General features: G+C 45.0%; 1 long non-coding RNA gene across 2 annotated transcripts in view; it reads right to left on the minus strand.

Moving 5' to 3' along the window:
• LOC135981784 (uncharacterized) overlaps positions 1-27698 on the minus strand; it is a 49766-nt gene that overhangs the window by 14723 nt on the left and 7345 nt on the right. For both annotated transcript variants that reach the window (XR_010598945.1, XR_010598946.1), the window contains exon 2: positions 8765-8824. This is a non-coding gene — a long non-coding RNA (uncharacterized LOC135981784). The remainder of the gene's footprint in view (positions 1-8764; positions 8825-27698) is intronic.

Genomic DNA, 27698 nt, shown 5'->3' on the forward strand with positions numbered 1-27698 from the left:
AAGTCATTCCACTTTATGCCCAATAGATGACATTGCCATTCTGTGTGGAAAGCCTTCCAGCTTTTTCCAGTCTGCGCGGCATAGTGTCCCTATTTTGTAGCCGTACAAAAGTATGGGAAGGACACAGCTTGAATAAATCCTGAACTTGGTTGTCACACTAAGATGATGTTGATTCCATATCCATTGTAAATGGCCCATGGCAGATGCTGCGATGCCAATCTGACGGAGATCCTCCGTGTGAGAATTGGAGGAGCTGCTAAGTATAGAACCCAGATAGCAAAAGCTGTAAACTGATTTGGCGGTTTCATTGTTAAAAGAGATTGGAGTCGCAGGTGGGCCTGGTCCTAGATTTTCCATTTTTGTCTTTGACCATGAAACATGGAGACCAATCTTAGCTGACTCCTTCTCCATATGCTGGAGTGCGTCAAGATACCTGTCGGGGCTCTGTACTAAAAGAACAATATCATCAGCGTAGTCAAGGTCTGTGCATGAGAGATCACCAGTCTCAATGCCTATAGACCTGATGGAATGCTGCATTATGAAATCCATTGCCTGATAAAAGAGTTCAGGGGCCAAAACACAACTCTGTCTAATACCAGATAATGATTTAAAAGGCACTGCCATCCAGTTCCCCAGATGAACATGGGCAGTGTCACCTTAGTATAAATAATATTATTACCAATAATTGCTGTCTGCCTGCAATTTTTGTTGGGCAATTATCAGTAGTAGTATTATTTATACTAAGGTCACACCCAAATGGGCCACATACTGTACAAACACAGCCCTTGCCCCACCCTGAAGAGTGTATAATCTAACAGGCAGATTAAACTGTGGTGGGAAAATGCAAAATCATCAGGTTGACCACAGAGACACTCTTATTCATCCCTTATTTTGTTTCCAGATAATTAGGAATTTAGCTGCAAGATTCCTGTCTCGAGGAAGAAAGGAGTCTTGCTGGTGAGTAAGGGTAGTTGCCATGAGAGAGTGCTTGCTCTTGCATGGCCCAGGCCACTAAGGGTACGTCTACACTGCAAAAAACCTCCGCAGCGAGTCTCAAAGCCCAGGTCAACTGACTTGGGCTTGCAGAGCTTGCAAAATAACAGCAAAAACAGACCCACTCAGGCTGGAACTTGGGCTCTGAAACCTGGAGAGGTGGGGTGGAGCTCAGAGCCCAATCTTCAGCCTGAGCTGTTTTATACTGCTATTTTTAGTGCCATGGCATGAACCTGAGGCCTTGTCTACACTACTGGGGTAAGTCGACCTAAGTTACACTATTCCAGCTACGTGATTAATGTAGCTGGAGTCAACATAGCTTAGGTAGACTTATTGCGGTGTCTGCACCATGCTGCGTCGACAAGAGACGCTCTCCCATTGACTTACCTTACTCCTCTCGTTCCAGTAGAGTACCGGAGTTGACAGGAGAGTGTTCTGCGGTTGATTTAGCGGGTCTTCACTAGACTCGCTAAATTGACCCCCACTGCAACAACTGCAGCAGTGTCAATCCCTGGTAAGTGTAGACATACACTGAGTGTGTAGGTTAAGCCTTGCTGCTGATGGGGTTTTTTTGTTTGTTTTTTACAGAGCAAACATACCCCAAGGGTGCATGTTTGGAAGCAGATAGATTAAGAATCCTGGTGTTATTTTCAAGCAGGCTCTTTGTATGGCCAGCTATATGTTGGAAATTATTTTCTCTGCTGTACAGTTTGTGCAGGCTGTGCTCTTATTTCATATTGTGTTTACAATCACATTGTGAGCCCCCATGACCTCAAGGCTTGATCACTGTAATTTATTCTTGCTAGAACAAAGGCAAACTAAAAAGGTGGACAGAAAAATTTCAGGCTGTTTTAAATAGACCAAGCCTAAGCAAATTACATAAAGAAGACTTACCACTAGAGCTTGACATTGAATTAGGAGATATTACAATCGAAGAGGTTGTCAAAGCCATTAGTAACCTCAAAAATGGGGAACTGGCTAGAGTGGAGAATATTTCTGGAGAGAGGCTTAAAGCAAGTGACACAATAGCCCTCCAGACTTTCCTTGTGTTTTTTAATAGAATATTTAATGAAGAATAGAACCCAATCCAGTGGAAGAAAGGCCTTATAGTAAAATTGCTGAAGAAGGCTGATCTTACCAACTGCAATAACTGGAGGGGAATCACATTACCCTCAGCATCTGGGACAATCAGGTGTAAGTTTATCCTGGAACATAACAAGAAACAACTATAGCTCCCACTTAGAGAGGAACAAGCAAGTTTTAAAAACCACCAGGCTCATATGTAGACCAAAGCTGAGTTCAGCACATTGCCTAATGCAAGAAAAGACCCTTGTTCAATAACAAAGAAAAGACAAAATATTATCTGTGTTCCAAAAGCAACCATCAAAGTAGACTAAGAAACACTAGATGACGTAAGTCATTTTACTTAGCTGGGGAATGAGCAGTGCAGTGACTCCATGCTAGGTGTCAAGGAACGAATATCAAAAGCAGCGAACAATGTTCATAAACTTGAGAAAAGCATAATCAGCACTGCTACAAAAATGCAACACTGGTATCATGTCTGTCCTATGGAGCAGAGTCAGGGAAATCCAAAGCAGCAAGTGATAAGAAGACCAACTCTTTCCAAGGTAAATTCCTGTAGAAGATTTTCACAGTCCATTGGAAAGAGTTTGACAACATCAGAGATTCTATGTACGGCCCACCAACTTATAGCATCAAAAATAGTAAGAAAGCGACAATGGACATATTTAGGACATGCTTTGAGGATGCCACCAACACAACTTCCATGTTAAGTGATATCACGGACACCAAAAAGAGGGTGACCTACAGAAACACTACGTAGCACCATAGAGCAAGCAGCTAAATCCATCAACATGACACACCAAAGCATGAATAGACCCGCATAAGACCAAAATAAATGGTGGGAACTGATGGACCCCCCTCTGTACCTGAGGGTGTGGGAGAATAAAGAGCAAAGAGAAGACTTTAAGCGGACTTCTTCATTGTTTGCATCATGTGCAGAAAGCAGCAACACTGGAATGAGCAGTTGTGATCATGTTCTGTCCACGCTGTGGGCTAGTCACAAAGGGTTTTAGGTGTCTAACGCCCACTGTAGGTGCCCAAATCAAAAATTTTAATTTTCACCCCCTCCCCACTCAGCTGCTGCCTAACCCTGTAAGCAGCTCAGTTTTTGTTCCTAAAGTCCCACAGGTGCCTACATTTCTGCTAGTGGTCATGCGCAAAGCTGCCTAAGTCCTGACCGTGCCAAGAAACTTGTTGCCTAGACTCCGATGGGATCCTCAAACTAGTGCCGCCCCCACCCCACCCCCGACCTATCACGCCTGCAGGGCCCAATCTGGTAGGCAGTCTCAGAGGCCACCTACTGGATCAAGCTGCACACAAAACACAGGAGGAGCTGGTTAGGGCCAGATTAACTCTCCTGTAGGGCCCGGGGCTATTAGATTGTGTGGAGCCCCTGTATACAAGTCTTTTTCCTAATTTAAAACAAAATTATCACAGTTATGGCATCGAGGCTATTAACGCTATACTAAACTTTCCTTTTAATTAACATAAAGCCTTTCTGTGGTTACATTTCAGTCTTAAAACATGTAGAATATAGTTAAGTTAATTCAAAACAGCCTACTTCTTATCTTAGAGCAGCTGTTATATTAGTTTCTTTCTGGGAGGGCGTTTGGGTGCAAGAGGGGCCCCCTCGGCCTCAGCCTGCAGCCCCCTCCTGCACTCCAAACCCATAATCCCTGGCCCCACTCGAGAGCCCAAACCCCCAGCCGGAGCCCTTAACCGCCCCTCCCCCCGCACCCCAACCCTCTTCCCCAGCCTGGAACCCTGCCCACTCCCTGAACCCCTCATTTATGGCCACATCCAGAGCCCACCCCTATCCCAGCCCAGAGCTCATACCTCCCCACACACACCCCAAACCCCTCATCCCTGAGCCCACACCCCAGCCGGAGCCCTCACGACCCTCCCACACCCCAATCCCCTGCCCCAGCCTGGTGAAAGTGAGTAAGGCTGTGGGAAAGCGAGGGATGGGGGAAGGAAGCTAACAGAGGGGTGGGGCCTCAGAGAAGGGGCACGGCAGGGGCAGGGCTTCAAGGCAGGAGCGGGGCAGGTTTTGTGCGATTAGAAAGTTGGCAACCCTAGGTGCAATGGACAAACTCTTGGTCAGCAAGATGGAGGGGAGGAAAGGCCTTGGGAAGAAAGGCAGCTGTAAATCTTAGTGGGCTTAAGACGGGAACTAAGGGTCAACTGTCTCAAATTGGTTTGTGGCTGAAGGCAGTAATTGGCAACAACATCACTTGTTTGTTAAAGGGACTAAAACATGAGTTATGTATTTGAAGGTGTTGTCAAATCTATCTGGTGCACACCAGAATGAGACTGTTTACCGTAAGTATACTCATCACATGCTTATGAATACTTTGTTAGTGTATTGGGTGCAGTAGCTGCTTATTTTTAGGCTGTTTAGAACAATTTTATAAACTAGTCATTTGGCCTTTGGGTTTAATAAAGAAATGTATGTTTAAATTGGTGTCTGGTGGTTTCCCATATTAATAATTGCCAATATTAATAACAATTCCAACAAGCATCTATCAAATGGGCCATTTATTTGTGTGTCTAACTTTGGCCACCCAGCTTTGATGATCAAAAGAACTGGTAAGTCGGGGTCCCGTGATTCTTGGCCTATAATGTGCATGGTTGACTAACTATTTTGAACCTTTTTTAAAAAAAATGTGCTGTCCTTGTCTAACCCTCACATTCCATCCCCAGCAGTGAGGTGATAGTTACTATTCAGGTTGTTCGTTCACAGAGTGGCATAATTAAGGATGGAGTTTTGTTTATGATATTAAAAAAAAAACTGTGTAGACAACAATGTCCCTCACATTATTTTGTCCAGTGGTGATCCCTAGGCTGGCAGAAGTAGTGAGCTGCCTGCCACAAGATACTGCAACACTACTCTGTGTCTGATTAACAAAACTTCATACTGATACTGGTGTGTCAGTGCAGTTGACTGTGACTCTTCTGTAGTTTATACATTGACCACCCCACCCCACCATCCCATCCCATCCCATCCCCTCCCCATCCCAAAGAGCTCCTGTGACATTCTCAGGGTACTCAGGTCTGTGAATCATCTTATTCTCCCCCCCACCTCCAACACAAGGGAGTCTTGCTTGAGCTTAACTGATATCAGCTCCCTGCCACCTGGAGCCTGTTAGCCTCCAAAAAGCTTAAACATAAAACAAAATCATAACACACTTTCTAGCACCTAAACTTAATTAACAGGCTAATCTCCTGTCTAAAGTAGTTTATCTCACCCAATGTCTTCTACGGCTTTTCAACCAAGGTTAGCTGATATCCCATTTTCATGAAAGTAAACATACTGCCCATTTACTTCCTAGGTGCAGGATTAGGTGTCTTCTTTGCCTTCTACTTATATCTGCAAAATTCATTTTCTGTACTCAGAGACAGCATAAACCACCCCCAGCTTCTTTTTCCTGTCTGCTTCTTCCCTGTTGACTTCACATCTCTTCAATAACCTCATTTTTAAATGTGCATCCATTGTGTTAGCTTACAATGCTGTATTTACATCAGACAGCGAGAAAGAGAGAAGTGACTAAACAGCTCTTGTCTGACAGAAAATCTGTTTCTTCACCTCTGCTTTTGACTCATGCCTGGAAACAGAATCTAGGAACATATTCTCAGTGTATATACACATAACTCCTTACATAGTATCTCCACATACATTTCACAACAATACTAATGACCAGTATGACCCCAGCTTTCATTTAGGACTTCAAATGACATTCCTTGGTGAACCAGCATGTACATACCAGATTCAGGACATTCCTGTAACCCCCTTGCCACATGGCATTAAGGGGTTCTTGGGTCATATATCCATTGTGTTGATTCCCTCTTGACACCATAACATTGGTATTGTACTTGGAATATCAGCTTTCTCATACAGTTACGTCCTGAGCCTGCATTTAGGATGCCAGCAGTGGGATACCTATTTCATGGGTCTTTTAGCTCTAAGCACTGTCTCAGTGAATTCCAATGCAACATGTTGATTTATTTTACTTTTATAAGAGGCCTGCTCTGTAAAGCTTACATAGATAATCCAATAAACACACATGTGTCTGACGAAGTGGGTATTCACCCACGAAAGCTTATGCTCCAATACAGTTGTTAGTCTTTAACGTGCCACAGGACTCTTTGTTGCCAATAAACACAACGCAATTCCAATTCAACATCTCGGAGGGCAGCCAAAAATTTCCTTGGCCATGCACTTCCTCCCCTCATGCCTGGAAAAAAAATGGTGGTCTGTGTACTGAACCCTAAAGGATAGCAAATTTGAGTTTTGTCAGCGCAGGATGGGAAAGCACATTCAAGTGTCAAAGCCCCTCACATTTTAATATTAGCACTGTCAGCTCAAGTGCCTCAGCTCTGTCCAACCTCTGTGACAACTCATGGGGTGCGAGCTTGCGCTCAGATACCCAGGGCATATAGACCAAAACCAACACCTTGAATTTCACTGGGGCACAAAAGAGAAGCTGGTACAATTGCAGAAGAATTGCTGTTGTATGTTCCCTGGTGGCTAACTGTAGTCCAGCTGTAGTGTCTGAGTGGTCTTTCAGTCTAGCCAGCATTTAAAGTTTATGACAATAATCCAGTTTCAAGGTGACAAAGGTATGGGTAACTGTGATAGTCTTGAGATGAAAGGAGAATCAAAAGCACCTACGCAGGTGTAAATTTAAAAAGGCACTCTTGGATGCAGTGCTAGCCCAAAAGAAATGTGGTCAAAGGAACGACAACCCTCACCCCCAAAGAAAAGGGAGCAGGAAGCATCTATACTGTCAAGATCAGTCTGCCACCCCTCCTCCATCTAATATAAACTCCTTTATTCCCAGCATTGAACTAGTAAGGGAGAAGGTCAGCATTCAAAGAAATTTGAGGAATGGGAAGTACTGTAATAGGGATTGTTTGTAAAAGGAGCAGAGGGTTCCTGCCCTATTAATCTCTGTTAATTAGGATGACTCCTACATGCATTTCCTTAAAGGTTGTGTCCTGTGCATGTGCATTTTTAATACTTTGGTAATAGATCAACTCTAACAAATACAGCAGGCTTTTGCATCCTCAAAAATGCCTCCTACAACTAAAACACAATTGGAATCACTTTTTCTCTGATCCTCACTCGGTTTAAAAAAAAACAATTTTGGCAGGCGTCAGGATTTTGATCTCCTCTTGCCCACAACCAGTGAAACATCCACCAGATGACAACTAGGGCTCCTTCATGGCATCAGCTGTCAAACAAAAATGTTTTTAAGCAGCCATAGGACAGAGGGAAGAGGACTTGGGGACCCCTGTAGGAAGGATGGTTATGGGGGGTGGAGAAGTCAAGCACCTCTGGTCTAAAAGTGCAAATATCATAATAGAGGCAGGGCTTATTTCTAAATAGAGGTTGGAGGCTCTGCTCCTGTGCTCACAGATTTACATATATTTAAAAGATATCCATAGTGGTCTGCTATTGGCCTTGACCCTTAACTTGTATCTAAAGATTCCAGACTGGCCTGGCAAATAAGGCTTGAGACTAAGCCATGTCTTACATCAAACATAACCAAAAAAAGCACCCCCTGAGTGACATAAGTTTCGCTGGCATAAGTGGTAATGTGCACAGTGCTATGTCAGTGGGAGAGCTTCTCCTGCCCACATAGTACTGCTGCTTATTGAGGTGGTTTTATTATGAGCGGCTACACGAGTGATCTTACAGTGGCACAGCTGCATCGGTACAGCCAGGGCCTAAAATACCACCACTTCCCCCACACCCAGCTGCCTCAAAAACTGCAAGAGAGCTAGTTTAATTTCTAAAGACTAGCAAGCAGACCCAGTCAAAACAGCCACACATAAATATAGGCGGGCTAGTAACAAGCGTAACATTGCTATTTAACATACAATACATATGCCTGGTTTTACTCCTCATGCTCAACTCGAGGAGTGCTCAAGCGCTGAGTGATGCTGGCAGAATCATCTTCCCCCATGCCTGTGTACAAACCCAGTGCTGGACTCACTGATGCCCAGGAAAGTTCTGCTAGGATGAGCCCCATTGTGTCCCTGAGGCACAGAGCTTCCTGAGTTACAGTAGGTGCTGCAGTTTACACACCATCCGCTGCTCAGGATTGTGCCCGAAGGCACAGTCTAGAAACCATCGTTATTTACAGACAATGGTCAGCACTAAAATGTCAACATTTCCCTACAGCTTCTGCAGTTTCCTTCTATACCATACCAGGGCTTAAATTCTCAAAGATTATTTCCCAGATTCCTGCCCCCGATGAGGGCTCAGGGCTTTAGCCCTGAGGGGGAAGGGCAAAGAGGGGACCGGGGAGGGAAAGGAGCACCAAGGCTTAGGGCTTTAGCCCCACAGGGATGGGGGGACTCCAGGGCTTGGAGCTTTAGCCAGGCTTCCACAGCTTTGAAAATATTTACCAGAGCTCCACTCTGGTGGGGGCTGGTTGAATTTAAGCCCTGTACATTACCAATAGTTCCACAGGTTCCCTCCCAAGTTTTAAGAGGTGATGAACACAGTCTATAAATACTTACACTGGGGTGGACATTTCTGATAGCAGATGGCTCTTTAGCCGAGCAGGAAAAAAAGACATCACAAGATCCAATGTCTGGAAGCTGAAGCTAGACAAATTCAGACTTGAAATGAGGCACACATTTTTAGCAGTGAGGGTAATTAGCCATTGGAACACTTTACCTAGGGACATGTTGGATTTTCCATTGCTTGAAGTTCTTTAAATCAGGATGAGCTGTCTATCTAAAGACATAAGAACAGATATAACTTAGAGAATTTTTTTCACTTCAAGGTCCCAGAAGCAAAGACAAGGTTTTCATCTCGAGGCCAAAAGACCAAAAACATCAAGACATTTGATCATGGCCTTGGATAGACCAAGAGACTACCTACACTTGACCAGAGCTTGTAGTTCAAACAGAAGCCATGAGCTTGGTGCAGGAAGGGGAGGGGGCGGTTATGGCATGTGTTATACTTGAGGTAAGACTAGTGGTCCCTTCTCACCTTTGAATCTATTAATCCATACTGAAAAGTGAAAAAGTACAGGAAATAACCACAGTATTCCAAACACCTTTGTGCATAGATATTGGTAAACAATGACTTTTTAATAGTAATTGCTGTGTGTGTGTGTGTGTAAATATACACTATCTATAAAGTGGATTAGTTTGAAATGTCAGTTCTCATATCTCTTCCTATATTTTCTGTCTCACCACCTTCCAAAATCAGCTCAAAACACCTCTCTCTTTTGCTCTTCCTCTGCTGTTAGCTTTCTTTTGAGCTGGTGAAATGTATTATTTAACTTTGCCCCTTATTTTGAGTTACAGCTTGTTTGAAAGACACTGTGTATAAGAAGGGGGTGAATCCTTCAAACAGTCCCTTTGATTTCAATACAAGCTATGAATACAGAGAGCTAGCATATGCAGGCGCCGAAGTTGTGTTGTATTATTGAAATCAATTTAACATATGTACCTGAGGAGTCAAGTTTGAAAATATCTGGGTGAAACCCTGGCCCCACTGACGTCAATGGCAAAACTCCTATTGATTACAGGACTTCACACTCTGGGTTTTGTACACTGAATTTTAAGGGTTATTAGGCCAGAGTAATCATGTATACATTTGGAAAGAGCAAAAATGAACAAGGATTTTTCTCATTTTATTAATTGTTTATTATTAATTATTTATTATTATTGTGATCCACAAAAGAGGGCTTTGCCTGCTCAGCTTTCACGTGCAAACCCTTCCCCCCCCCCCCAACTTCAGGGGAGTTTTGTGAACGGAAGAATTGCAGCAGTGGGCCCCAAACCATACACGTGGATGTCAAACACAATGGGCACAAAGCCACCCATGGTGTCACAGCAGCGAGTGGGATTTGGCCCAGTGCACTGTAAGCAGCATTTAAATCATTTCTGTTGGCTTAAGGCAGCGCAGTGTAAAGCGTTTCCATAAAAGTTTTATACTCTGCTTTTAAATCACTCTTGACAACCACTGCTGAATGCAATGTATTTTCTATACTAAAGCCTATTGGACTATTTCAGAATTTAGGAAAGGTAAATAAAAACATTTCCCTTGGCGATACCAGTGATTCCCAGACTGGATGAGCAGTATCAGCAGAGTAGTAGGCCTCCTGGAGAAGCTTTTACCCTGCAGCAGGCTGACAGTGATTGAAATGGTGGGATATTTGCATTGTGTGTGTGAATTGTGCTGCCTGAGTTTGCAGGGGCCCAACAGAGCTTAAGAGAAAGGGAGAGTTATTACAGGCTTAAAGTGTGTCTGGGTTATGCACTATACAGTGGCAGGAAATCAAAACATGGTTTTGAGATAGCCTCCCATTTCCTATTGATTCCTCACAATAAATTTTTATTTTAATGGTGCTCTGGGACTTCTTCCTTTTCCCTCGCCCAAGAAAGGGAAAATTACAACTTATCTCTATTTTTTGTTTCTTGCAAATTAGTTCTGAGTGCACTGCACTGCTTGTGGAAAAGGAGCTTAAGCTCTCCGCTTGTCCTTGCAGAGGACAGAGTTTTGCACAGGAGGATTAGTTCATACCACTGCAGATCTCAGCATGATTAAAAGAAAAAACAAAACCCCACTCCAATAGATGCTTATACTAAAGGTCATTAACTCACAATAGTACCTACAAAGACTACAGCCAGCCTGCAGCCTCTCTCCTAACATGTGTACCCTTGTAGCCTCCTTTCCCTGTCCCTATGTGGCAATACACAGCAGTCACACTCCCAGGCACATGATGAGCAGCTCAGCATTGAGCTTCAGGTTTGATTATTGCTTTCGTCAAGTGCACCACTCCATAAAAAGTGGTGGACAGTCCACATGCTCAGCCATTACAGTGCTTCACTGCAAAGACTTCCACTGAGTTGTGTTTCAACCACTGTCTTTCACCGCTAACTGAAAGCATTTTACTGTACAATAGGGTTACCATATGTCCGGATTTTTGCGGACATGTCCGGATTTTTGGTCCTTAAATCCCCGTCTGGGAGGAAATTCCAAAAAGCTGGACATGTCCGGGAAAATAGGGAGGGGTCGTGGGGCGTGGGTCCGGGCTGGAGCCGCTGGGGCTGGAGCTGGAGCCGCTGGGGCCGGCAGTGCTCGACCGCCAGTGCTCGGCCCGGGCCGGGGCCAGGGCCGGGGCTGGGGCTGGGCCGGAGCCGCTTGACCAGAACCGGGGCCCGAGCCGAGCCGGGCCAGAGCTGCTGGGACTGGGGCTGGGGGTGCTCGGCCGCCGGCTGGTGCTGCTCGGCCAGGGCCGGGGCCAGGGTCAGGGCCGGGCCAGAGCCGCTTGGCCAGAACCGGGGCTCGAGCCGAGCCAGGCCGGAGCCGCTGGGACCGGGGCTGGAGGTGCTCGGCTGCTGGCTGGCGCCGCTCGGCCAGGGCCGGGGCTGGAGTCACACGGCCAGTGCCCCGGGGCCTGAGCTGAGCTGGAGTCGCTAGGGCCGGGGCCGGAGCCGTCAGGGCCGGGGCGGGCTGGAGCCACTCGGCTGGGGCTGGCATGCTCGGCCAGAACCGGGGCCAGCGCCCCAGGACCCGAGCCGAGCCGGGCCAGAGACACCGGGGCCAGAGCCTTTTGGCCGGGGCCGGCCGCCGGAGGGAGCCGCTCGGCTGGGGGGGCCGGACTGGGCCGCACCTCCTCGCGCCCCTCCCCCGCAGCCCCAGCCCCAGCTTACCTGCTGCCTGCCTGCCTGTTTCAGGCTTCCCGCAAACATTTGATTCACGGGAAGCAGGGGAGGGGGAGGAGCAGGGGGCCAGAGCATTCAGGGGAGGGGGTGGAGTTGGGGCGGGGACTTTGGGGAAGGGGCGGAGTTGGGGCGGGGCCAGGGTGGGGAAGGGGTAGAGTTGGGGCGGGGCCGGGGCCCCATGGAGTGTCCTCTTTTTGTTGTTTTAAAATATGGTAACCCTACTGTACAATATAGTAAGACAATCTGGCTGTGCTCAAGGTATGGAACACAAAAGGTTATGGATAACAAGAAAAATAGAAACCACATGCATCTAAACTGCTAATGCTGGCTTTGGGCCCACAGGGCACAAGCTCATAATGTCAAGGAGAATCTGTTTCCTTTTTTATGAGTAATACATATCCAGCCACGTTGAGATAACCTTAAAAGTGGAAACCACTATAAACCAATCAGTAGGACGGAAAAAAAAAAGCAGGTGAGCTACACTGATGCAGAAGGAGCTTGAGGAACCTAAATCTGCTCTCACTTTCCCACATTTTATGTAAAATGGGTCTAACCCAACAAATTATTTCACCGACCTTCCCCAAACTCCCGAGGCTGCCTTGTTCTTTGTGCTGTGATGGTGGTGAACAGTAGTTTGCTATCATGTATAGCAGCTGCTATTGTGTAGGGAGGTAGGAAATGACTGAAGAGATCAAAGGTCACCCTCTCTGTGTTGGCTGGTGGAGCTCAGTGGCTGCTGAGAAGAACAAAGAGCTATAGGCTGCAGTTAAAGGGCAAGCGGTTGTTCCTGTGTGTTTATACGTTTACATAACAAGAGTAAAATAATGTAACTGTTGAATACAAACTCTACTAGTTTTAAAGGGAAAATCAACACCGCTAAAAACAAACATTTTGCAGATGGACCCAAAAATGGTAAGAATAACTACAAACCATTCATGGTATTTCTAAGTAATCCGACAAAGATTTGCAAAACCCAAACCATCCCAACTTTTTTTTCTTCCTCTTATTGTGTCTTTCAGATTGACACAGGAGACTGCACTATACATCTGGAACCTGATCCTGTTCCCACTGAAATCACTTGGGTCTTCCTCTGAATCACTGAGTGGGAAGTGGATTAGGCCCCTAGAGAGGTAGTGTATCTCCTTCCCAGGATGAGGCTCAAATGAACAAGATACATATTCTCTTCTGCAAATTATGGGATGGAAGGGAAGCTCTGAGCAATGGTACAGGAAAGCGGCACTGGTGATGTAGTACGTGGCATGCTCTCCACCACATCAGTATTGAACCACTGCCCCAGTATGGAGATAGGCGTACTATTCAGCTGAAGGAGCTGGGGTTGTTTGTTGTGGCTGTTCTTGTTTGTTTCTAGACATGACACCATACTGAAGTCCTGGCCATTTTTGGTCATTAAACAGTCTACATCGGTCTGTACGAGTGCTAGTGTTAACCCTGGTGGTGTCCTGGACAAATTTCAACTTACATAACTACATACTCCCTTCTGAGAGTCCCCATGAAGTTTTAGTTGCGAATGTAATTATTCATTATCTATCCTGAACTGGTGTTTAATGTTGCAAGGTACTATAGAACCATCACCCTGATTCATTTACTACACTGTGCCTCTGTGCCTGCCATTTTCTAGCAGACATTTGTAAGAGTTAAGCACGTCCATAGGCACTATTAAAAAAAAAATCAGTGTGTCATGTGACTTGCCAAATTACTGCCATTGTTCCCTATACTTAAGCCTGGGCCAAAGCCCACTGACTTCAATGGGCTTTGCGTCAGGCTCCTAGAACATGAAATCCGGCAGTATTTAACAACACTGCAGGAGTGAAATATTGCCTTTTAGTGGAATCCACCTTAATACAATGCAATATGGCCTTTCACTAGTGATCAAAAAAAGAATCCCCATGGCTATTTGTGGTCCCTGGAATAGACATTTTAGAACTATGTTCACATTGTTGGTATTCAGTAACAATTTCAATATTTGTTTATCATTGTATATATTTTTGTTAATGGGGATATAAATTATATAATAAGAGAACTGGGAGATGCCCCTTAAGAATAGAGTGGGGGCAGGCTGACTGAGTTACTGCAGAGGCTGGAGTGCTCAGACAATGTGCTGCTGCCGCAGCAAGAGGCGGCTGACCTGTCGCTGGGAAGGTCTCTGTCTGCAAGAAGCACCTAAAGCAAAAGGCTTCAATTCCCAGAATAAGCAATGTTCTCTCTGAAAAAACTGAATCCTGTCATTAAAGGTGTAACAAATTTGAACATCCTACTAATGTTATTTGTTCTGGGCCCTTTTGAAGGAGTGCTATTGAGCAGGCCACAAAATGGCAGTGACTGAAAACTTGTTGCTTGAGTCTGTAAGCTGCCTGTGTCTCCTGGCTAAGTAGGAGCTCCTAACTGCAAATAGCAGGGGATGATCAAACAAATGTAAGGGGCAAAAGCCACAGAGGTTTGTTCCTGTGTAACCTGCAGCCTTTAGAGGGTGAATCTGTTAGCTCAATGGACGATGAGGGAATGTCTATATTACTTCATCAGAATGATCACAGGATCTGATTCAGAAAGAGAAGGGCAGACCAGATCCAGAAAAGGTTTAACAGGAAAACCCCACTCAGGAGTGGAAACCAGAACTTGAAACAGGCAGAGCTGCAGCATCAAAAAACAATAGAGCAATTTGGAGCTAAACTGATGAAAACTGAATCAGTGCAACCTATTGAAAATTGAGGTAATATGGGAACCCAGCCTCGGATCCAGCAACATCTGCAATCAGTATTTAGGAAAGATTTCAGAATTATAGGACAGATTGGTGATTCCACACAAAAGGACAGGTTCAGTTTTAGTAAGTCTGGAATACCAAATTGAAAATATATTAAAGAAGGGTTATTGAGAGCCAGAAATTATAGAAGATGTACAGTCATCCCAGGATTAAAACTCCCAAGTTATCTGGAGGGCAAGTGTGATCTCACATTGCCCAAGCACAGGCAGATTCTATGAGCATATTATTGTAAAAAAAAAGCCACCAATCTCTATCTGAAATCAATTAAGGCTGTTCAAGAACCCAAAAAGATTCTATTGGATTTCTTGACACATGCAATGGATCTTCATCACAAAATTATCTTAACATCAAGAAGATGAACTCTAACTAAAATAACCCGAATTGGTCCAAAGTCAGTTTCTATCGTCTATTGGGACTGGTATGCACAATGAGAATATGACAGCAAAAAAATAAGTGCATCAGAGCAACTGAGGCCATTATAGGTAAATGCTATGCAATCTCTTTTGAGTAAAGGAGAAACGGAAAATGTCACCTCTGTCAAAGAACATAAATTGCCAAAGCCAAAGTCATTAGTTACTCAAGTGGAACAGAACAATGAAGTAATCCAACATATAGCAATTGAAATAGTTGTGTTCACAAAGACCATGATCTCAGGAAAGACCTATAGTAATTCCAAGAATTATGCTAACCAGAGAGGACAAATGCAAAAGAATTTTCAGAAATACTGTCAAAACTACCAGTTGGGGAAACTCAACTGAAAGATGCAATTGCTGCTACAAGTGTTATAGCAGTGCACACTGGCCAAGAAGATGGCAAGGGTAAGGTCAATAGTAGCAATCAGGAAATGAAAGAGGGTCACAACCAGTGGGAGAGGGAGTGATCAATCCAAAATGGAAGCTCCAGTATACTTGCTCCTTTAGCCAACAAAAAGGGAATGAAAGACAGTCCGAAGTGTCTTCAGGAAATGTATTGTTCAAGAGACTGTCAAATGCAGCACTGGAGAAAACATAAAATAACCTGCCAAACCCAGCAAGGGTTCCACAGAGAACAGTAATAAGTTACCCAACCCTGAGGCTCATCAAAGCTTTAATGTAGGTGCTCCTAGAGAGCCAGGAAAACTTGCCAAGTTAGTTTGAAAAAAGTATTTAGTGTGGTGTTATCTCAATGACAAGAAAGTAACAGCATTATGGGACACAGGTGCCCAGGTATCAATGACTGATTAAAAAAATGGAAAGAGGACCATCTCCCAGGACTAGACATAAGACCCATTGAAGAATTGTTAGATACTGAAGGGAGACTAAATATAAAAGCAGTGAATGACACCAAAGTTCCTTTTGAAGAATGATTAGAAATAGAATTCTGCTTATCACGATCTACTACCAATCATACAACTAAGAAAAATATCCCTATGCTGGTGACCTGGGAAGATGGAGCAACCTGCAATAGGTTTCCATGTCACTGAAGAGATTATAAAGGCTAATGTCCCTTTCTCACCTTGTATACAACTCTTAACCTCAGCACTTCAGACAGAGTTAAATCAAGCAAAAACTATAGTTAATGTCATACAGCAGAAAGACAAAAGGACAGCGGATATTTGCACGTGAAGAAAGGAATAGAAGATACTACTATTCCGAGAGGACAAGATGCTGAAGTGAAGTGTATAGCAAGAACCAATTGCACAAAGGGAGACTATTTATTCCAAAGGAAACAGCTCCCTGGCCTAAAGGACTAGATATTACAGAACACTTAATATGTCGCCCAAAAGGAAACTCTCATCAGATTGGAGTGAATGTCACTAAATGTGGTATCAATTTAAACAGGAGAACCATAATAGGACGATTACAGATGGTCATTGCTATCTGTCCTATGTAATTACCACAGGAGCCAGGAAGTGGGCCCCCATTGAAAGGAAATGAATATTGGAATAACCAATCAACAATGCTGGCCAAGCATAAAGATACATCACAAACCTCTACTGAAGTATGGGACCCTCGTGTCAACTTGCAACACCTCACAGAGGAAGATCAGGAAGTGATCAGAGAAATGCTGCTTGAAGAATGCACACCTTTGCAAAGGAAAATTCAGATGTAGGGTGTACTGAAACTTTAACAATGGATTCCTGTCTAGAAAACATGCTAATGCCATTCCCCGACCATTGTATAATGAAGGGAAGAGCTACATAAAATATCTTTTTGCGAGAGAGTGGATAAAAAGGTCTAAGTCAACATATTATTATCTGTGATTTGTGTCAGAAAAAAGGATGGCACATTACAACTATGTCTAGACTATACAAAGTTAAACAAGACATCCTATATCCAGAATTCAAGAGATCCTCAATTGCTTAGGTGGAAAACTCACGGGTCTCTGTCCTAGATAAAAATAAAACTTACTCTCAGGTGAACAAAGTGCACACATTCATCACACCCTGGGGATTATAGGAACGGGTTTTCATTCCTTCTGGATTTACTAATGTCCCTGCAGCATCCCAGCACTACATTGAAGAATGCCTGGGAGACTTGAGGGTGAAATGTACATACCCTACCTTGATAATATACTCATCAACAGCAAAGATTTCAGGGACCATGTGGAGGATGTTAGGAAAATTCTCAAAAGTCAGCAGAAACATGGTATCAAATTGCAATCAAGTAAATGTGATTATTTCAAGATGACAGTATGCTATTGTGGATAGATGGTGTCAGCTCAGGGGTATAAAATGGACCAAAAGACATTGCTGATGTACAGGCGTTGAAAGAAAGTACTCCTTCCATGGGGAGGGCAGTTAGTAAATTGGCTGGGATCCTTTGCTATTACAAGGGATTTATAAAGGAATTTTGGAGGATGTCAAAAGCACTGTACGGTCTTCTTTCCAATCCCAAATACCATGGCTTCAAAAAGAAAGACAAGAACTCTCAAGGGAACAGGACAATTACCTGCCAACTAAGTGACATGGACAGAACTACATCAATATAATAGTTGATTGATGTTCTGTCCAATCCTCCAATCATGGTCTACCCAGATATCCAGAAACCATTCACCTAGCATGCTGTTGCCTCAAATGAGGCCCTGGGGTCAGTCATGTATCAGCATCAAGAGGGAACATTTTGAATGATTGCCTGTGGATCCAGAGCCCTAACACCTGCAGAGAAGAACTACTACTTACATTCTGGGAAGCTAGAGTTTCTAGTTCTGAAGTGGGTTATAACAAAAAGTTTGAGAGATTACCTCTTCTATGCACCTTCATTTATAGTCTAGAGTGATAATAATCCACTAATGTACATCATGACATTGGCTAACTGCTTCTAGTCATATATGGGTCCTAAAACAAGACACACATACACTGTAGATTTCATGTTCTCAAATATTTGTTTTTGCTTTAGCAGCTACTGAAGATGCTCACTTAAAGGTCCATTTGGATCAGTCTACAGTGGGTGCTCTTCAAAACTAGACACCTCATTAAATTTACCTCAGTATGTGTGGAACGTCCATTCTAATTATAGGGAATACCAGTATAAAGTGTACAGGGGAAAACTACTAAATCTTAATTCCAAAAACAGGAAGTTTTTTTTAACTCTTGTCCTCCGTTCAGTAAGTTTTTAATCACCCATATTTCCAGTCTTAGTAAGCAAACATTTTATTACCACAAACAGTCAGGATATTTTGAAAACAATTAATGATTACAGAAATCAAATATCTATTAGGATGGCACATCTTTATTCAGAAAAAAAAACTCTGTTTGTAATACACTTGTTTATGGATATACTCAACAAAAATCGGAAGTGACATTTATACTTACTGAATTTTTCCAGACATAAAACTACATTTAATATTAAGGAAGTTAAAGAAGAGTGCGCATCAATTATTCAAAGGTACAAAACATTACAGACAATTACCAAAAAATGTGTTATTCGCACATTTGTTCAATCTCCCTCATGCCACAAGCAACAGAATTGTTGCAGGCAAATTAGCTATAGGGGAAGTTTGGTGATGGGTTGAGCTAACTGTGGTGTCACAATGGCCACATTTAAGATTTACCTCAACTATGGATCTGACCTTGTCTGTACTCTTTGTAGTCATAACAATTAGATACAATCAATAATAACTTGGCTTAATTATAAACTAATGCCTTCAAATATAGCTAATGCATAAGATTTCAATGATTTTTAACTATATCTAACATTTGAAGAGTCTGGATCATTCCAGACAAAGAAAAGACGGACACACATGCTACATTTCTTAAAGTTAATTAGAAGCTGAGTCCTTTAACTCATAAACTAATTAATAGATTTATTTGTTAATTCTTAAAATTCTTTAAAAAAATCATTCTGTACTCAAAGAATAAGTATTATAATTTAGGCTCAGATATGCTGTACTTTTATATACAATATAGAGTTTGAATCCTTGCTATAAGTTGAGAACAAGACTCAGCCTTAACTAGGAAGACACAACTGGTGTGCCGATAATATATTTACCTCTGGTACACTTGTTGCCGGTGGTCAGGACCTTGCAGAAATGTGTGTATATGGCTATTTATATGTGTGTGTTTATGTTATATGGTTAGGAGGAGGCACGGTGGAGTAGTTCTATCTCCTATGTTTTCTTTTGGGCATTCTTAGGAAATCCCTCACACCATTAGGGAGAATCGTGAGGGGGAGCATAACCAATGCTGAATTCTTAATACATAAGAAGAATGAGACTGGTACAAGGATGTTGGGGTGAATGCATTCCTTCCATCTCGCCTCCACCCCCACCACTGATGACAGAAGTATTTAGAGACTGAGCTTCTGAAAAGCTGTTTGTATGTCTCTGCTTTAAACAAATTCTGGTGTTGTATATTGTAATTTTTATACCCTATAGGGGGCTGGGTTTAACATCATGGTGTTTGCAGTGGTATTTTTTCCCCTGAAGCTGAGAAGCTTTCAGAGAAGCTGTTTTGGAGGAAACATGTCTCCATGTACATAATTCCCTTTCTCTGAATTCTAATAGCATGCAGGTCCAAAGTAGCAACATTAACTCTCAAGTAGATGACTTTTTATACAACCTTATTTTAGTAGTTCATTAAGTCTTCCACCCTGCTCCCATTGAAGTCAATGATAATTGTGATTTCACTGATTTCAAGGGCAACAGGATTGAAAGCTCTGTAAACTTTGAAGCTTCTGATCTTGGCTGTCAGTGATTCATAAACCCATCCCCATTTGTACCGACTACTTCCACATAATAGTAAAAAAGACACTTCAGACAAAACATTTCTATGCAATTATTACTTCCTCAGCAGGTTACATTATAATCACCAAGAAATACTATGTCTCTTTTATTGCTTAATTCTGCACTGTCTGGGTTAACAAATGATTACAGCTGTCACCAGTGACTAAACCAATGCAGGGCTGGTGAAATACATTTCCTGACTTAGTAGCAGGACCAAAGAGCCACAAAAGAGTGAATTAATGTGAATTATCTACATTAAGAAGCAACTTTTTTGCGATACAAAATTGGGAAGTATTATCACAAACCCAAAAGATGCTGCAAAAGAGATTTATTTTTTAAAATAATTGTGAGGTGGGAAACAGCAATAAATATCATTTTATTATATGCTCCCCAGGCTAATAAGTGGCATTAAACATGATGGCTGTGTTTCTCTAGGCTCTTCCAAAACCTTTAGTAGAAGCTACAGTCAAATCTTCTGCCATTGAATATGGGGGGGGGGGGGGGGAGACACCAGTTTCTAGCTACACAATTGCACTACAAAGCACATCTTGCATCAAATACAGTCATTAGCAGGCTAGTCAGTGGTTCCTATTATGTAAGAGTGAGGCGAAGAGGTGCTTTGCTCTCTGTATTCTCACACCACTTTAACAACTGGCAATATGAGCTTTTAGTCAGACCTTGAAGCTGTTTCACACACACAGCTTGTCAAGCTGACAAATGTTAATAGTTAAACTCTAGGATGCCTTTGCAGCAGATGGGTGTGGGGGGCATCTTCACAGGAGGTGCCCAAAGGTTATTACATATTTCATTGCCATCACATATACGCTAACACTAGCTGACAAAAAGCCCAGTAGAATTCAAATTTGCATACATTCATATATAACCGGCGGACCTCCCGCAGGCATGCCGAAGGCCGCCTGACTGCTGCCCTCACAGCGACCAGCAGGCCGCCCCCCACAGCTTGCTGCCCCAGGCACGCGTTTGCTACCTGGAGCCACCCCTGTATATAACCAAATTAAAGACTTTGCTAATGATTGACGAATCCAGCTCTCCTCCTTTAATGTGGGTGGAGCTCTCAATGGTATGGGGTGTATGTCTCTTCCTTTCCCAGGGGGTTGAGGGCAGGAAGTGGATATGGTTGGTCCTGGTGCCACCGCAGCTCTTCCCACCCTGGATGAGAGTAGGATATGTGCTTTCCCTCTAGACCCCTTGCACCATGTCAAACTTTTTCTCCTTATGTTACAAGAAGAGGGATAAAGAAGTAGCCTGGGAAAGAGGAGAGGGAGTGGATGTGGGGGAGATTAGTGATTGTAGTTTACATGGGAAAGTGGGGGAGGGATAGCTCAGTGGTTTGAGCATTGGCCTGCTAACCCCAGGGTTATGAGTTCAATCCTTGAGGGGGCCACTTAGGGATCTGGGGCAAAATCAGTACTTGGTCCTGCTAGGAAAGGCAGGGGGCTGGACTCAATGACCTTTCAGGGTCCCTTCCAGTTACAAGATAGGTATATCTCCATATATTATATTATTAAGTGGGAGGGCAGAGGGAAGAAGGGAGATTTTTCTTCATTCTAAATGTTTCCTTCTTTCCTCCCCACCCACCACTATCTCATTCTTCCCTGTCCCAAACTGTCTAATCTGCCCCCCACAACACAGGCCATTTAATTTCGCCTCCTTACAACTCTCCCACCAACATTTATTCTGCCAACAATACAGACAAATTGATTCTGGCACTCCTTCCCCTGCAACCACACATTTTTATAGTGGGGACTTCCCATGAACTTGATACTGGCATTCTCCAAGCCCCCAGTTAATTCTGGGGCCCTCCACAGTGTTAATTTTGATTCTCAACACTTCCATATGCCCTATAATTGATTCTGCCCCTCAGACATTCTTCATACACACAGCAGCCTGAAGGGAGGAGACCAGCAGGGGAGCAGGAGTTGCTGCAGAGATGACAGGGAGCAGCTGTTCCTTAGCCAGCTACACGCACACAGGGCTCAGTGCTGCAGGTATGCTGCAGCTCTGTGTTTCCTGAAAGGGAGGTGAGGAGAGCAATCCCTGCTACATATGCTGAGGCTGGGCTTCAGCACATGCAGCAGCTCTGATTGGCTGCCATTCCCCAAGGGCAAGGACACTGGGAAAAGTAGCCAATCACCTGGAATTTCCCGAGAGGCTGGGGCTTTCCCTGCAGGCCCAAACTCCCTGCAGACCACACTGTACAGAGAAACCTTGCAGAGTTGACAGGTCTGCATCATCTTCCACACTGGAAACTGCAACCAGGTCCATTTTCAACAGGCTATTTAGCATTTCCATATCTGGGCTGTACTGTGCAGCTGCATGATATGTATGGTCTACAGCCATAGCACTTCAGGCTGTGAACTAAGCGAAGTCAATATTTAGATGAGAATACTTGGAAGAAAATCCAGGGTAATTCATTAATTGGCGCTCTTTCTTGTGAGTCACTAATACGCCAATGTCCCAGACTGGGGTTAGACTATCGTATGCTTTTAGAGGTGCATCTTTCAGATGGAATTGAGGGCCGATCCAGCATTCTTGAAGTCCATAGGAGTAGGGTTACCATACGTCCGGATTTTCCTGGACATGTCCGGCTTTTGGGGGCTCAAATCCCCGTCCAGGGGGAAATCCCCAAAAGCCGGGCATGTCCGGGAAAATCGAGAGGGAGGGCTTGGCCGGGGCCTCTTTGGCCGGGGCCGGTGCGGGGCCGGGCTGGGGGCATGATGCCTGGCCGGGCGCGGTGCTGGGCCGGGGTCCGGGCCGGGCCCGCGGGGCCGGGAGCCGGGCCGGGGTCGCGGGGGGGGTGCGCTGGGCCGCGGGGCCGGGAGCCAGTCCGGGCCGCCGGGGGGTGCGCTGGGCCGCGGGGCCGGGAGCCGGTCCGGGGGTAGCGGGGGGTGCGCTGGGCCGCGGGGCCGGGAGCCGGTCTGGGCTGCCGGGGGGTGCGCGGGGCCGCGGGGCCGGGAGCCGGTCCAGGGTAGTGGGGGGGTGCGCTGGGCCACGGGGCCGCGGGGCCGGTCCGGGGTAGCGGGGGGGGTGCGCGGGGCCGCGGGGCCGGTCCGGGTTAGCGGGGGGGTGCGCTGGGCCGCGGGGCCGGGAGCCGGGAGCCGGTCCGGGCTGCCGGGGGGTGCGCTGGGCCGCGGGTCCGGGAGCCGGTCCGGGGTAGCGGGGGGGGTGCGCTGGGCCGCGGGGCCGCGGGGCCGCGGGGCCGGGAGCCGGTCTGGGCTGCCGGGGGGTGCGCGGGGCTGGTCCGGGGTAGTGGGGGGGTGCGCTGGGCCGCGGGGCCGGTCCGGGGTAGCGGGGGGGGTGCGCGGGGCCGCGGGGCCAGTCCGGGTTAGCGGGGGGGGTGCGCTGGGCCGCGGGGCCGCGGGGCCGGGAGCCGGGAGCCGGTCCGGGCTGCCGGGGGGGTGCGCTGGGCCGTGGGGCCGGGAGTCGGTCCGGGCCGCCGGGGGGTGCGCTGGGCCGCGGGTCCGGGAGCCGGTCTGGGGTAGCGGGGGGGGTGCGCTGGGCCGCGGGGCCGCGGGGCTGCGGGGCCGGGAGCCGGTCTGGGCTGCCGGGGGGTGCGCGGGGCTGGTCCGGGGTAGTGGGGGGGTGCGCTGGGCCGCGGGGCCGGGAGCCGGTCCGGGGTAGCGGGGGGGGTGCGCGGGGCCGCGGGGCCGGGAGCCGGTCCGGGCTGCCAGGGGGTGCGCTGGGCCATGGGGCCGGGAGCCGGTCCGGGGTCGCGGGGCCGGGCCGCCGGGGGGTGCGCTGGGCCGCCGGGGGCCGGCAGTGCTGGGCGGGCCGGGGGTGGTCGGCCGGGGGCCGGGGCCGGCACCCCAGGGCCCGAGCCGACCCAGGCTGGAGCCGCCGGGGGGCCAGCCTGGGCCGCGCCTCCTCCCCCCACACTCCCCCTTACCTGCTTCAGGCTTCCCGTGAATTAAATGTTCGCGGGAAGCAGGGGAGGGGGCGGAGACTTTGGTGAGGGGGCGGAGTTGGGGCGGGGGTGTGGGCGGGGCTGGGGGCGGGGCCGGGGCCCCGTGGAGTGTCCTCCATTTGGAGGCACAAAATATGGTAACCCTAATAGGAGTCATTCCATTGAATCAATGAAGTTGGATTTGGTCCACCAAAAAAATGAGGATGTGATTCACCTTAACAGAATGCATGCTCAATGAGTTAAGGGAAGCAAAGAGTTAATACATAATGGAGCTGCTTATCTACAAAGTCCATTATATGAGAGGAAGATTAAACTCTCTGGGGCATAGGGTATGCTAAACAAACAGCAGAGAATCAATTTGACTGAAAGTATTGCAAGGGTCTTTTCTTCGCTGATCTAAGTCTGTGCTCTCCGTCTGTTAGTTAAGTGACTAAGATATAAATCTTTTTATGAAACTTCAGTGAAATAGGGCCTGGGGCTCTACTATCTCTGCTTCTAAAGGGATTGACTGATATTTCACCTTACAGATATGGCACCAATCAATGCTTATATAATCTCCACCTGACAGAAACAGAATGGTTGATCTTGTTGAAAGCTTTTAATATAATTATGATGGGGGCGGGGAAACTCCATCAGGAATATTTAGACCACACGATGACAGGAACCAGATCACGAAAGGAAAAGTGATTGCAATGCCTTGAGTTTTTTCCCTCCTGCTCACAGATATAAATATTTACAGCCCACCAGAAGCAAAAGAAAACAATAACCCTGCATTGCTGGTGAGAATTCTTTGAAATGTACACAAAAGCCCACACTGCAACTTGAATCAACATATGCATCAGGAATTAGTGGTTTAATTTGCTTTTGCTGGAACCTTACTACCCAACCTATCCGGAACATTATGAGCCAGAGCCTTGGCTTTGCTAACTCCCGTTTGCCCTGTTTCAATGCTGGAAAAGGATTCTATAGTGTCTTCCAGTGTGGGAGAATCCTCATCTTGTGAAGAACCAGTGTAACCAGTTCTATACCTCTTCCCTCCAGACTCCCCACCTCCATCATATGGAGCATGCTGGAGATATAAAGGGGCATGGCCTCAAGCACGCTCCATTCAGGCAATCCCCACTGCTCTAATCAATATTAGGTTACTGTTTCCTACCAGTGAAACTTAGAGCAGCCCTGAGGCCTCTAAGTTTCATCCAGGGCAAAACCAGTCAATTCCTGCCTACTGGATCAGTGCAGGGGAGGAGCATAAAGATGTCAAAACACCTTTGCTGTCCTCTTAGATGTACCAAGTGCTGCACCTGAGGTTTCAGCCTGTTTTACCATAATTTTAATTATCTCTGTAAGAATTTACCTATTACAAATATTCCTTGTATGTTTTAAAATGGCTAATAATAGACTTTAAAAAAATAACTGTGTATTAAAAAATCCCCCCCCCCCAAAAAAAGTCTTTAACTTTAACTGCTAAGTTATTCCCTTTTACAAATGCAGCTGTGAAAGGCCATTCTCATTACAAATCTTAAAACACAGAAGTTTGGAAAATCTCATTTAAGTTTGTCAATGAATATTAGTGCTCATGAACTGGTAATTCATGTGTAAATGTAATTATAGCAAACTAACTTTAAAGAGGGAAATTAAGCTAGGTCTGTAAAAAGGCTACATATTTGAGAGATTATTTCACAATCTAGTCAGAAACAAATGAGACACACTGTAACGGTGTCTTGGAGGGCTGGGCAGCCTAGTGTTTGGAGGCAGGGGCAGTCTTTAAGGCACGGGACTAGGGGGACCTGGGCTCTCCCACTCTGTGAGATCCCAGCCCAGGGCCCTGGGTGAATCAACCCCCAAGTAGGGGACCTAGAGTGACCTTTTCAACGTGCAAAATACAGGACACCTGCCATTTAAAAAAAATTGTGGAGTGTTGTGGTATTGTATGTGTACACATTTTATATTCTATATTTAATAATGGTAATTAAAAATTAAATATCAATTTACCAATGTGTCTTGTTTTTCACTCGACTTTAATCCATCAGATTGTTTTTCAGAAGTTCATGTTTTTTGCAGTAAAAATGTTACAGTTCTCCGACCAATGTAAAAAATAAAATAAAATAAAAAATAAAACTAGCAGTGTTCATTTCGATTTTAAATATATATTTCCTATCTGAACTTGCAGAATTCAAGAGTTAGGTATTTGATCTGACAAATCAATCGAACTCAAAGCAAGTAAACCGGTAGTTTAGTTTTACTTGCAGTTCAGCTTTTACCAGATCCACAGAACATCTGTTTCTTTGATCCAGACATATCATGTTCATCAAGTTGAATACTCCCTCAATGTAGGCATTAGAGCAAAGTGTGTGGAGTACAAATGAAACAATTTTTAAAAGATGTTTCAAATTCTGTTCAAACTTGTCAAAGATATTCTTCCATTTTTGGTCACTGGTCATACTGGTCTCTGTAACACAGCTAAGTATTGGAGCAATACCTGAAATTTCTTCTTAAAGTTAATCCAAATCAATCTTTAAGGAATCTGTCAAATTCAGGGTCTTTGCAACTTTGCACAAGCCTCCCTAGGTCAACAGGCAGTCTTTTTCCAGTGACAGTATTTCAAAAAATTTTAAGAGAGTGGCATCTGAGAAGTCAAACCACTTTTCAAGATATCTTAGCACTCTGCCATAAAAACTGAGCAGATCATATTTCATCTTTTTTGCATCGTCTGCCAATTTTTTCAGACCTGTATTCACCAAATAGCTGAAGAATTTGTCCTCTTTCCTTCTCTGTAGTTTGTTTCTTAATGACAGTACAAACTAGTGATGGGCGTACCCTATTTTTCAAGTTTAAGAATGGTTTCTTGGGAAATTTGTAACACATTCTGCAGAAACAGCATGTAGAGCTCTGGAATGGATTAGCAATTTGCTCACCAATTTCATCTGCTATGTACTTCCAGCTAGTGTTGGAGCACTCTTCCTTTCCCAGTGACTGGAAATAAGATCTGATTGCTGGCCAGGACTTTAAAATCTTGTCTACTGCTGGTATGAGGGAAAGCCATCGCGTTGGCACGTGTCTTACTAACTCTACCCACTGTGTTTCAAGAAATTCAAAGTCTCCCATAAGTAGTCTGCTCTCTTTGCTGAAACTGAAGAGTGGTTGAAAATTTTAATGATCACAGTCTCCACATCATATTCCAGTTGATCAACAGCAAATTTTGCACAGTTACGGGTTATTTGTGCTGGGCAGTTGGCAGCTATGAGCCTGCTGTTTTCTTTTTTAAGCAACTGATATACTGAATGGTGTTTTCCATAATTCACGCTGGCATTGTCAGCACAATAGGCAGACATGAGGGATAAGTCAAGCCCGCTAGAATCTAGCGCGTGTTTTATTATCTATGAAATCAACTGCTGGCTCATCGTGGGCACTGTAAAAATCCTACAGATCTGTCTGAATACCCTGTGTTGGCAGAAAATACCTCAGAGCAATGGAGAAGAGCTTAGTGTTTCCTTTATTTGATGCATCAGATGATACCCTGTAAAACATGTAGGGCTTCTTTAATTCATTTGGCATAAGCTCTACTCTGTATGGAGCAAGTACATTTTCGGTTATGGCCACAGCTTTTGTGTCCACATAATGTTTTTGTTGCTACATCTGAATCACGAAACATATTGCAAACCAGCTTGTGCAGTCTAGAGCTCTGTAAGAATGGTGATGTTGGTTTGTGTGCTAAACCATGGTTATCTCCACTGCTGTATATTCCTTTATCTGATCTATATCATTTGTTTTCACAGCAAATGGAGTCATCAGCATCTGCCTGGTATCAGAAACACCATTCACTTTGTGTCCATCTGATTTTAAATGCTTTTTCATATCATTTTCACCTCCATGTTCAATTCCAGCATCTTTTCTACATAAAGCACAAAAATCTGTAGTTGAATCTTTTGGATTTTTCTGAATCCACGTGTATGACCTATCTCACTCCTCTCTGAATTTAAACAGGTGCTTACCTTTTTTTCTTTGGTGGAGTTGTAGAGGTCG

The sequence above is a fragment of the Chrysemys picta genome, chromosome 2 (assembly GCF_011386835.1).
Source record: "Chrysemys picta bellii isolate R12L10 chromosome 2, ASM1138683v2, whole genome shotgun sequence".
Classification (NCBI taxonomy): domain Eukaryota; kingdom Metazoa; phylum Chordata; order Testudines; family Emydidae; genus Chrysemys; species Chrysemys picta.